The 12,130-nt window shown below is 34.8% G+C and overlaps 1 protein-coding gene across 7 annotated transcripts in view; it reads right to left on the bottom strand.

Annotated features, from left to right (window-relative positions):
- Nucleotides 1–12,130, bottom strand: part of cora (coracle) — a 223,843-nt gene that overhangs the window by 56,090 nt on the left and 155,623 nt on the right. For all 7 annotated transcript variants that reach the window (XM_067772633.1, XM_067772636.1, XM_067772638.1 and 4 more), the window contains one exon: nt 4,686–4,734. The gene's annotated coding sequence lies outside the window, so the exon portion shown is untranslated. The remainder of the gene's footprint in view (nt 1–4,685; nt 4,735–12,130) is intronic.

The following is a 12,130-nucleotide window of genomic DNA, read 5'->3' as shown; positions in this document are numbered from 1 at the left end:
ACTGTATAAGCGGTACATCCCGGAAGCTGCTCAACGAATTTAGATAAAGTATTGCACATAGATAGTGCATTACCTTCTAAGACTTCCTGCCTAGATGTTGCCACAAAGAATGGTTTCACAAGACCGCCATGTATATAAATATTTGTATACCTTTAATGAAATGAAATGGTATATTAAGTTTGTCACGATTCTCAAAATTGTAAGTCTTAAAATAGAAGATATAAACCCACCATAAGTATACCGAAATAAGCTTATTTGATTTAGCCATGCCCGTATCATTGTTTGAGCGCGAACTAGTCCCTGAGTTTTTGAGATATGAAATTTGGTGCGCGGGTATATTGTGGCTCCCGATTAAATATTTGTCGGAACGGCCTCAATTAAGCATTTTTAGCATATACCGCTTTTGCGGTATCCCAAAAATTTTTCAGCAGTTAGTTCTCTAAGGAAAAATGTGTGCTATAGTTATGAGACTCGCTTTAGTATACATCCCATATAACCTATTATTCAGATAAAACATTCACTGTCGTAGCTATCTTATGTTGACAACAATAATCGTAAAACTTGGTGTGAGGATTACTGATTTATTTTTAATTTGATATTTATGCAAATTTTTCCTTAGGTATATACATCTGTTCTCTATATATTACATATTTTATACACCCTATTATTCGGATATTAGGAATTGCTGTTAAAATGGGGCTAAAATTTGCGAAAATATATATATATATATATACTATATATATATACTATATATACCACCATATATATACTATATATACCACCGATCTTTCTGATTTTTTCAGACAACAATATATGCTATATACCTAAGCATTCGTTGAAATTTGAAGCCTCTAGCTCTTAAAATGGGGCAGTAATTACGAAAAGTTCCTTATCTGAACAATCGGTTGTGGGGGATATATACTATATATACGACCGATCTCATAAATTTTTTCAGGCAACAATATGTGCAATATACGAAAGTATATGGTGAAGTTTGAAGCTTCAATCTGTTAAATTGGGTAAGATATTACAAAAACCCTCTTTTTCTGAAAAATCGGTTGTATGGAGGATATATGCTATAGTGGTCCGATCCGGTCGGTTCCGACAAATGTCTAATCGGACACCCAAATACACCCGCTCACCAAATTTTATCAAGATATCTCAAAAATTGAGGGACTAGTTTGCATACAAACAGACAGACGGACAGACGGACAGACGGACATGGCTAAATCAACTCAGCTCTTCAACCTGATTATTTCGGTATACTTAATGGTGGGTCTATCTATTTTCCTTTAAGGACTTACAATTTTCGGTTTCGTGACGAAATTAATATACCATTTCATTTTCATGAAAGGTATAAAAAGTTAAACAATTCGTGAGTCATTTGGATGCGCTCTCGTACCGATTGGGCGGGATATCTTGGGTAAATAATTAGGTGCATTATAATTATAACATTTTATTATTAATTTACAAAGTTAACTGAAATCCATCCAGTATTTGTGGGCTGTGTTGTTAGCCTTACTAGGATTGATCTCAGCGATCTAGGATTATCATTCGAGATTTGGAAAATCCCGTCAAGCAAACTACAAAATATTGGCATGCCTAGCTCACACACAAATTTATTACAATTGTGTGCAGGTACACACAAACAAACACACACACATCAATCTGGTGTAGGGTTTTACAAAAAAAAATGGATTCATTCTATTCATTTCATTTATAGCGTCATTTTATGTCGTCATCAATGTGCCAATTTCTATCTTGAAGTTGTTTACTAAAATAATTTTACGATTTTCCGAGTCGTCTAATTTACGAGGTCTCTAGTATTGCGCATTCGTTTGCCATATAGCTTTTTACATAGTTGATTTGGCGCCATTAAGGTCTCCAATGTGGACACAAAGTGGATATTGTTGTGCAGAAAATCATTTCATGACGTTATCACGCTTACACACTACACCCATTCATTATACAGAAACCTCAACTTTAAAAATGCAGCAAACATGACAGTTATGTTTAATTAATTCAAACAATTTATTACAGCTTTTACTTTTGTGCAATTATATACATACATATATGATACTATTTTCTCTGTATTTTTCTTATTAAACGGTTTTATTTAGTTTGACTCTGTGTAGCGAACAGAATTTTTAATTGAAATTTAAGTAACTTCCCGATAAGCTACAAGCTTCAAACTTGGATTATAGTTCATAACCCGACGACAATGCAATAATAAGAAGAAAATCGCCGCTAGGTGGCGCAAAGATGGAGATATTAAAAAAAAATCGTATTTGTGGTCCGATATGGTCCACATATTTGTAACACATAATACATGCATGAATAGAAAACGGCCTATGATGTCCGATTTGGCTCATATTTGGAACAAATATTATATACAGTCCGGTAGAAGTGACATCAAAAAATTTTGGAGTTGGAGGAGGGACAAACATATGTGGCGCTTGGAATTAGATTGTAACAAATTGTTAGGAAAGAGTCCTTGTAATAATGAGTCACTAAATGAACTAAATAGAATTAGAAATAATAGGCAATTAAATAAAGACTAAAAACTTGAAAATAAAATAATTAAAAACAATTTTTTTAAGTTAAACGGTTTTATTGAAAACAATACTTACATGAAGTAATAATAATACGAAAAGCTAAAAAATAATTAGGTAGGTCCTAGGTACTAGTCACCACACTCCTCATCAATCTAGGGCGTTGATCAGACAATTAAATAAAAGAGTTGGACGCGTCAAATTTCTATTGATAGTCATATATAAGACCAACTGAACTTTAATCAGGTTATGCTATGCCTCACATTTTTGGAAATTTCACGCGCCCAACGCTTTTATTTAATTGTCTGATCAACGCCATTATTTCATGTAAGTATTGTTTTCAATAAAACCGTTTAATTTAACAATTTTTTTTTAATTATTTTATTTTTACTGACAAATGAAAATAACACAACGAAAATCAACTTTCTTGTGAAAAAGTGAACCATCAGAGATCGAAATAATTTTCCTGTGTTAATTGCATTGTTTTTATCGTTAAAAATGTTAATGAAAAGATAAAACTTAAAACAATAACAAATCATGTCAAACTCACTAATTTTGGGGTAATAGTGGTCTCGCTTTCTCATGGTAGAAATTGTTTTTGTATTTTGAAGTTCCGATAAAGTTTCGTCAGTTTTTTTAGCTTGGAATTCAAAACAAAATAAAGTAGTGTCATATACTTAGGTATTATAAGATATTTTGTAAAATTTATCACATCGTCCGATAAATGTTTAATAAAAAGGAACATTTTGACTAGAGATATATAGGATATGGCGGCCAATTCCTTCAGTAACTTCTTAGATAGATATACAAATCAGTAGATATGAAACCAAGTTTCCCTAGACACTAAGTTGTCGTGAAAGCACAAAGTGGTGGAGGGAGTGAAGAAGGCCTCGACGGCACTTTATGCAAGTAAAATAATGCTGAAGTGTATGTGGGGTTTATCACCCTCTCTCTCTCATTGGGTATTTACAGCGATTGTAAACATTATCCTATACTGTGGAGTTCTTGTTTGGTGGAAAGCCACACAAAAAATAACCTACGGCTGCACTGTATGCCATTCTGCAACGAGACTCGAGACTCAGTGCCTCTGGGCAGCTTGAGCGCCGACCATACGGCCATAGCGGTAAAGCGTCATCAATTCCAGGACGAACAGACTACCCGATTCCCTATCTGCACTTCGAAGTGGCTCTTAAAGCACACTAGAGTAGATGGTTGGCGCAAGGGTTCCCAAATGGCGGACGAGGCGATACACGTGTACACAGATGGTTCCAAAATAGTGGAAGGAGTAGGGTCTGCGGTATACTGTGCTGATCCGGAAATAAACAGATCCTACAAGCTGCCAGATCACAGTAGAGTTTTTCAGAAAAAAGTATAAGCCGTAACCAAAGCAGTAGAAACACTGGAATGGGAATGAAAAAGCGGATGAACTAGCTAAAAATGCTGCATCCATTGAAGCTTGCGAGCGGTGCACATGGCCGACCAAGCGGAAAAGGCGTGAGTCCAAGCGCGGGGCTGTAAATTGTCGAATATTATGTGTAGGTTTTACAACCTTAGATTAACAACATTACTGCTATCATTAAAAAGATTGGATTGCACACTCATGACGAGTATTCTGACTGGACACTGCTTTCTGGCGTCACATGCCTTTAAATTAGGCTTACTCAGTGATAGAAGATGTAGGAAGTGCGCGTTGGAGGATGAAACGATCGAGTACGTTTTGTGCTCGTGCCCTGCGCTTGCCAGGCTTAGACTCCAGCTATTAGGAGTGACACAGCTGCCAGATCTAGAAGCAGCAAGTGGTATAGGTTCTAGAAAGCTTCTAGTATTTGCCAAGAGGATGGAGTTATTTTATGACATAGGTCCTGGTTTGTGATAGGGGTTTTCAGCTTGGCCGTTCTTTCAGTATATGTGAGATAATAATGGACCTAATCATCCTAATATTTCCTATGCACTTTGTAAACCGAAAATAAGAGATAAAAAACTTCTTGAAAATAACTTAAAACTAAACAGTTAACCCAAGGTTAAGGCTGCCGCGCTAGTTAGTTAAGTAACACGCTATATGCTTGTAGTGAAATTAGTCGAATAGTAATTGTAAAAAACCGTCCAGCTTGAACAATACCAATAATTACTCACTTTTGAAATAATTTTAGTTATGTGGACAGAATATCTGCAATTTCGTCAACTGCAAAAGTAGAAAAATAATAAAAATTGGTTAAATTGATGTATGTATGTATGTATGTATGAATAAAGGCTATTCAAATTATAAACAAGTATTGTAAAAATCTATTTTATAAAAGAAATTCAAGTTATTTGTTTATTACATAAATGTTATGCTTATGTTTTACTTACATACATAGTAAATAGTTAGCAAACAACGTTTATGCCCTTTGTCTTTGGTTTATATTCTCTCTAGCAACAGTTTGGACGAAATTGATCTTTTACCGTGAAAAAACTATTTGACTTATGTTGTTTTCATTACGACCAAAAAAGTCAGCCCTTTATTGTTCTCTAAATTTGTTGTGTGCGATTGACATATAAAGTCGAATCTTCAAATCTTTGTTCCTTCTATAAGACAGTTCATAATTTTCAATGTTGTTGTTGTTGTTGTTGTTGTAGCGATAAGGTTGCTCCCCGAAGGCTTTGGGTAGTGTTATCGATGTGATGGTCCTTTGCCGGATACAGATCCGGTACGCTCCGGTACCACAGCACCATTAAGGTACTAGCCCGACCATCTCGGGAACGATTTATGTGGCCACATTAAACCTTCAGGCCATCCCCTCCCTCCCCACCCCAAGTTCCATGAGGAGCTTTGTAAAATGGGACAAAGTTTTTTCTAAAGTTATATTTTGCGTCAATAAACCAATCCAGTTACCATGTTTCATCTCTTTTTTCATATTTGGTACAGAATTATGGCATTTTTTTGCATTTTCCGTAATTTTCGATATCGGAAAAGTAGGCGTGGTCATAGTCGGATTTCGGCCATATTTTATACCAAGATAAAGTGATTTCAGATAAGTACGCGAACTAAGTTTATTTAAGATATATCGTTTTTTGCGCAAGTTATCGTGTTAACGGCCGAGCGGAAGGACAGACGGCCGACTTTGTATAAAAACTGGGCGTGGCTTCAACCGATTTCGCCCATTTTCACAGAAAACAGTTATCGTAATAGAATCTATGTCCCCACCAAATTTCACGAGGTAAATTTGTGTTCGACTTATGGCATTAAAACTATTCTAGACGAATTAAACGAAAAAGGGCGGAGTTACGCCCATTTTGAAATTTTCTTTTATCTTTGTATTTTGTTGCACCATATCATTACTGGAGTCGAATGTTGACATAATTTACTTTTATACTGTAAAGATATAACATTTTTTGACTTTAAAAAAAATTTTTTTTTAAAAGTGGGCGTGTTCGTCATGCGAGTTCGCTAATTTTTATTTAGCACACATATAGTAACAGGAGTAACGTGCCTACCAAATTTCATAATGATATCTTCAACGACTGCCAAATTACAGCTTGCAAAACTTTTAAATTACCTTCTTTTAAAAGTGGGCGGTGCCACGCCCATTGTCCAAAATTTTTCTAATTTTCTATTTTGCGTCACAAGGTCAACACACCTACCAAGTTTCATCGCTTTATCCGTCTTTGGTAATGAATTATCGCACTTTTTCGATTTTTCGAAATTTTCGATATCGAAAAAGTGGGCGTGGTTGTAGTCCGATTTCGTTCATTTTAAATAGCGATCTGATGAGCGCCCAGGAATCTACATACCAAATTTCATCAAAATACCTCAAAATTTACTCAAGTTATCGTGTTTACATACGGACGGACGGACGGACATGGCTAAATGAATTTCTTTTTTCACCCAGATCATTTTTATATATAGGAGTCTATATCTATCTCGATTAGTTTATGCCGTTACGGATTACCGTTATGCGAACAAAGTTAATATACTCTGTGAGCTCTGCTCAGCTGAGTATAAAAATAAATTTTACGTATAAACACCGGTACCTATATTTGGTGGTACGGATATGATTGCGTTTAATTGATAAGTTTTTAATAAAACAACTTGTTTATCTTGTATTTAAAAACATTTGGTGAATACGAAAACTAAAATGCTATTCATGCTGAAATCATGTTAGAATTTTTGAAATACAGTTTTTACTTTACGCTGACTATAGAGATAGACCCACCAAAAAGTATACAGATATGGTGAGGATGGTTTGGCCATGTCCGTCTGTCTGTCAGTCCGTTTGTCTGTCTGTTTGTCTGTTTGAACGCAAACTAGTCCATTTTTGAGATATCTTGATAAAATTCGGTGAGCCGTTCTATTTGTGTGAGCGATAATTTATTTGTCGGAATCAACTGGATCGCAGCACTGTATCATATATCTCCCGTACATCCGAATTTTCGGAAAGTAGGGTCTTCGTCAAATCTTCCTTATAGAATATTGAAGTTTCATAGGTCGGGTTCATATAAGGCCGTTTGGAAAAGTTTTTGAGATCCGTCATATACCTATGTTATTTATATCCCATACAACCGATGGTTCATATAAGAGGTTTTACGTAATTTCTTCCTCACTTTAACAGCTCGAAGTTGGAAACTTGATAGCATGCTTATATATAAGGCACGCATTGTTGTTTAAAAAAATCATTAAGGTAGGTCGTATATGTAATATATACCCCTACAACTGATGGTTCAGACTCTATGAATTTCTGAAATTTCATCAGATTTTTGTTCAGCTCAATAATAATTTTACTCAATAATTAATAATTACTTTTCTCTTACGTTGGTTGAAAAAAAAGTATATTATTCTTTATCACGCACCCTTATGTACATATTTAAATATTTAAATGAATACCTACATACATATATATTTTGGCAAATACAATCATAACATATAAAAAAAAAATGTAATTTTAAGACAAGTTCATGATGCTGACGTTATTCGGCCAATGTCGGTTATTTCAACTGCTTATTGTAGAATATTTTATAAACTTAGTGATGACGTGTTCGCCGGCTTATGATGTCATGATAACTAACAAATTGAGTATATTTTCAAATAATTTAATAGAATAATTTATTGATGCATGCATGTTGAAATTTAAACAAAGTACATCTTTAAGAATTAGTGGAATGAGCTCACAAACACCAGTTCTGTAAACTGTTTTTTAACAAACAAAGCTCTTATTAAGAACAATTCAAAGCTAAGTATTCTTGAAGCGGTATATTTTTCATTCTCATAATGAGACGTGCGTAGAACACAAATTGTTGTATAGAGAGAAATAAATGGCAGGAAAGAACTAAATTTCGCAAAGGCCGCAATCACATCTATACTGAATGTGACTCTTTAATTCATTGCATCTCATCATATTTGGTATCTCGACTATGCTGCATATGGTTGATTCTCTTACAAATCGCATACCTATAAAACGTGACATTTTTAAATAGTCTTACATTTTATATGATTACAGTACTGGTTATTTTTTTCTTTTTATACCTTTCATGAACATGAAATGGTATGTTAACTTTGCTCCGATGTTTGTTGAGAAATATAGAAGACAGACTCACCATTAAGTATACCGAATTGATCAGGGCGACGAACTGAGTTGATATAGCCATGTCCGTCTGTCCGTCCGTCTGTCTGTTTGAACGCAAACTAGTCCCTCAAATTTTGAGATATCTCAATGAAATTTGGCACAAGGATGTGTTTTTGTATTATATTAGACATTTCTCGGATCCGGTAGGATCGGACCACTATAACATATATCTCCCATACAATCCTGCCGCAATTTAGAAAGTATAAACGTGAAACTCGGTGATATATATTTTAATACACCATAGAAGATTTTCTGAAAAAATCACTTTGATAGGATCTATATATAGTATATATCCCATACAACCGATCGTTCAGATAGAAAGATTTTTGGTCATTTCTCCCTTAATTTAGAAAGTATAAACATGAAACTCGGTGATATATATTTTAATATATCATAGAAGATTTTCTAAAAAAATCACTTTGATCGGAGCTATATATAGTATATATCCCATACAACCGATCGTTCAGATAAAAAGATTTTTGGCCATTTCTCCCTTAATTTCCAATATAAAAACGTTAAAATTGGTGATATTTATTCTAATATATCATAGATTTCCTGAAAAAATCACTTTGCTCGGAGCTATATGTATGTATATAGTATATACCTATCCCATACAACCGATCGTTCGGATAGAAAGATATTTGGGCATTTCTCCCTTAATTTCCAATATAAAAACGTTAAACTTGGTGATATTTATTCTAATGTGTCATAGAAGATTTCCTGTATAAATCATTTCGATCGGAGCTATATATAATTTATATCCCATACACCCGTTCAGATAAGGGGGTTTTTTGCCATTTTTTTATTTTATATTTATCTTAAAAATCGTTTACGTATGTACATGTGTTCACTATATATTTCTTATCTTATACATCCGATTATTTGGAGATTATGAACGGGATAAGATTATTGTTCAGCCGCATTCATGAAAGATATGAAGTCTTCGGCACAGCCGAAGACATTCCCGTCCTTACTTGTTTATATTGCATTCGACATCTGAACTTGTGTTAATTGTGCTTCATTTTCACCAATTTCCAGAAGTTTGATTAATTTAAAACTTTGCTCACGTATCAAGGACGGATGATAATGAAATAGATTGATAACAGTATTCCATTATCCAGATTTTCTGATTATCCTGACAACCTCCAAGCGCTAAATTGTATGCCACCTAATCCAAAATAAAGTGAGAAATGTGCCAAGGGATAAATGGCAGGGGGTGCTCAAAAACGTTATCTAGCAATCGTCAAATTTAGGGCACCAAGCTGAACCCGGTTTAATGAAAGCCCCTCCTTTATATCGGGCGCGTGGAAGGGTTCACCTTTTAATTGTTCATTACTCTTGAAAACAAAAAAGAGACTGCAAACTACAATACAAACAAGTAAGGAAGGCTAAGTTCGGGTGTAACCGAACATTACATACTCAGCTGAGAGCTTAGTTGCGTTGGTTTTGTATATGGTTTATAAGTGGTTTTTACTTCCATATCACATACGTTTGGGAAATTGTAGACCAAGAGTGACGTTTTTTGGAACGATTTTCCTACATCCTTTGTCAAATTATGGAAAATCACAATGTAGGAAAATGAACCTAGGGTAACCCTGGAATGTGTTTGTACGTTATAGGTATCAAATAAAAGGTGCTAATGGGTATTTTAAAAGGGAGTGGGCCTTTGTTCTATAGGTGGACGCCTTTTCGAGATATCGCCATAAAGGTCGACCAGGGGTGACTCTATAATGTGGTTATACGATATGGGTATCAAATTAGAGGTATTAATGCGGGTCTTAAAAGGGAGTGGCCCATAGTTTTATATGTGAAGGCGTTTTCGAGATATCGACCAAAATGTGGACCAGGGTGACCCAGAACATTATATGTCGGGTACCGCTAATTTATGTATATATGTAATACCACGAACAGTATTCCTGCCATGATTCCAAGGGCTTTTGATTGCGCCCTGCAGAATTTTTCCATTTTCTTCTACTTAATATGGTAGGTGTCACAACCATGTTAGAAAGTTTTTTCTAAAGTTATATCTTGCGTCAAAAAACCAATCCAATCACCATGCTTCAACCCTTTTTTCGTATTTGGTATAGAGTTATGTCATTTCATTTTCATTTTCGATATCGAAAAAGTAGTCATAGTCGGATGTCACCCATTTTTAAAACCAAGATAAAGTGAGTTCAGATAGGTACGTGAACTAAGTTTAGTAAAGATATATCGATTTTTGCTCAAGTTATCGTGTTAGCGGCCGAGCGGAAGGACTGGCGGCCGCCTCGGTATAAAAACTGGGCGTGGCTTCAACCGATTTCGGCCATTTTCACAGAAAACAGTTATCGTTATAGAATCTATGCCACCACGAAATTTCACAAGGATTGGGAAATTTTTGTTCGACTTATGACATTAAAAGTATTCTGGACAAATTAAATGAAAAAGGGCGGAGCCACACCCAATCGAAATTTTCTTTTATTTTTGTATTTTGTTGTATCATATCATTACTGGAGTTGAATGTTGATATAATTTACTATATACTGTAAATATATTCAATTTTTAGTTAAAATTTTACTTAAAAAAATTTTTTTTTTAAGTGGGCGTGTTCGTCATCCGATTTTGCTAATTTTCATATAGTAAAAGGAGTAACGTTCCTGCCAAATTTCATTATGATATCTTCAACGACTGCCAAATTACAGTTTGCATAACTTTTAAATTACCTTCTTTTGAAAGTGGGCGGTGTCACGCTCATTGTCAAACATTTTACTAATTTTCTATTTTGCGTCATAAGGTCAACCCACCTACCAACTTTCATCGCTTTATCCGTCTTTGGTAATGAATTATCGCACTTTTTCGGTTTTTCGAAATTTTAGATATCGAAAAAGTGGGCGTGGTTATAGTCCGATTTCGTTCATTTTAAATAGCGATCTGAGATGAGTGCCCAGGAACTTACATAACAAATTTCATTGAGATACCTCAAAATTTACTCAAGTTATCGTGTTTACGGACAGACGGACGGACGGACGGACTGTACTAGTCCCCTCTTGTAGTCTTAAAAGTGAACTAATTGATTTCTTATTTAACAGATTTTAACTAAATGGAATGAAATCGATTAATAGATTTTATTGATCGTATTTGACGTCTGTAGTTCGAAGACTGGAAAACCAAAAACAAACCCCTGTCCAAAACTTTCGAAAAGCATAGATTGTCAGTCAAATTTTTCGTTATGAAATATATTTAGAAGTTAATTAATTTAAATTTTCTCGTTGGGCACATATACCATATTATCAGTATAAACTGAATCAGCCAATCTGCAGGGAATACCTGAAATATTTATGTATATATACAAGGCGGTCGCAACAATAAAGTGAGTAGCGAACACGCCCTTAACACCAAAGGTCTAGGGTCCTATTCCCCAAAAAATGTTTGCAATTGGGATTACGCCACTTAAATCATCTATCGACCAGAACCATTATAGCATTTTCAAGTCAAATGAAAGTTTTTTTAGTCGTCACAACAACAAATTAACTTAGCACATTCATCCTAAACCTTTTTTGAATATCCTCCAATTTGCTATAAAAATTAGTATTACTCGTCATTAATAATGTTACGAATATTAGCAATACTGAGGGGTACTGTCATCTCTAAACCGATGCTAAGAGTGATTTGTATGCACATCCATAAATCAATCATTACGTATCTACATAAACGAATCAATCATTAGGTCTACACATATGTACGTACACGCAGCGGAGAAGTAACGCACAAAGACATGCATATATCTTATCTGAGATATGCAATTATAATTGTGGAAGTGTCGCTCACGAATCCACGCGCATATGAGAGCTATACACGTACATCTGTAGTTATAACTATAACAGATAACCAACTAGTAGATTCTAGAACAGAAGCGCCTAGAAGATGCAACGAGGAAATCAAAGAGTATAAAAGGCTGCAATAGTAGAGGCGCTACAATCATTTTCGATTAAGCACGCT

This window comes from Eurosta solidaginis, chromosome 3 (assembly GCF_040869045.1).
Source record: "Eurosta solidaginis isolate ZX-2024a chromosome 3, ASM4086904v1, whole genome shotgun sequence".
NCBI lineage: Eukaryota > Metazoa > Arthropoda > Insecta > Diptera > Tephritidae > Eurosta > Eurosta solidaginis.
Note: the sequence above shows the minus strand (reverse complement) of the source record. Positions and strands in the feature narration are given on the sequence as shown.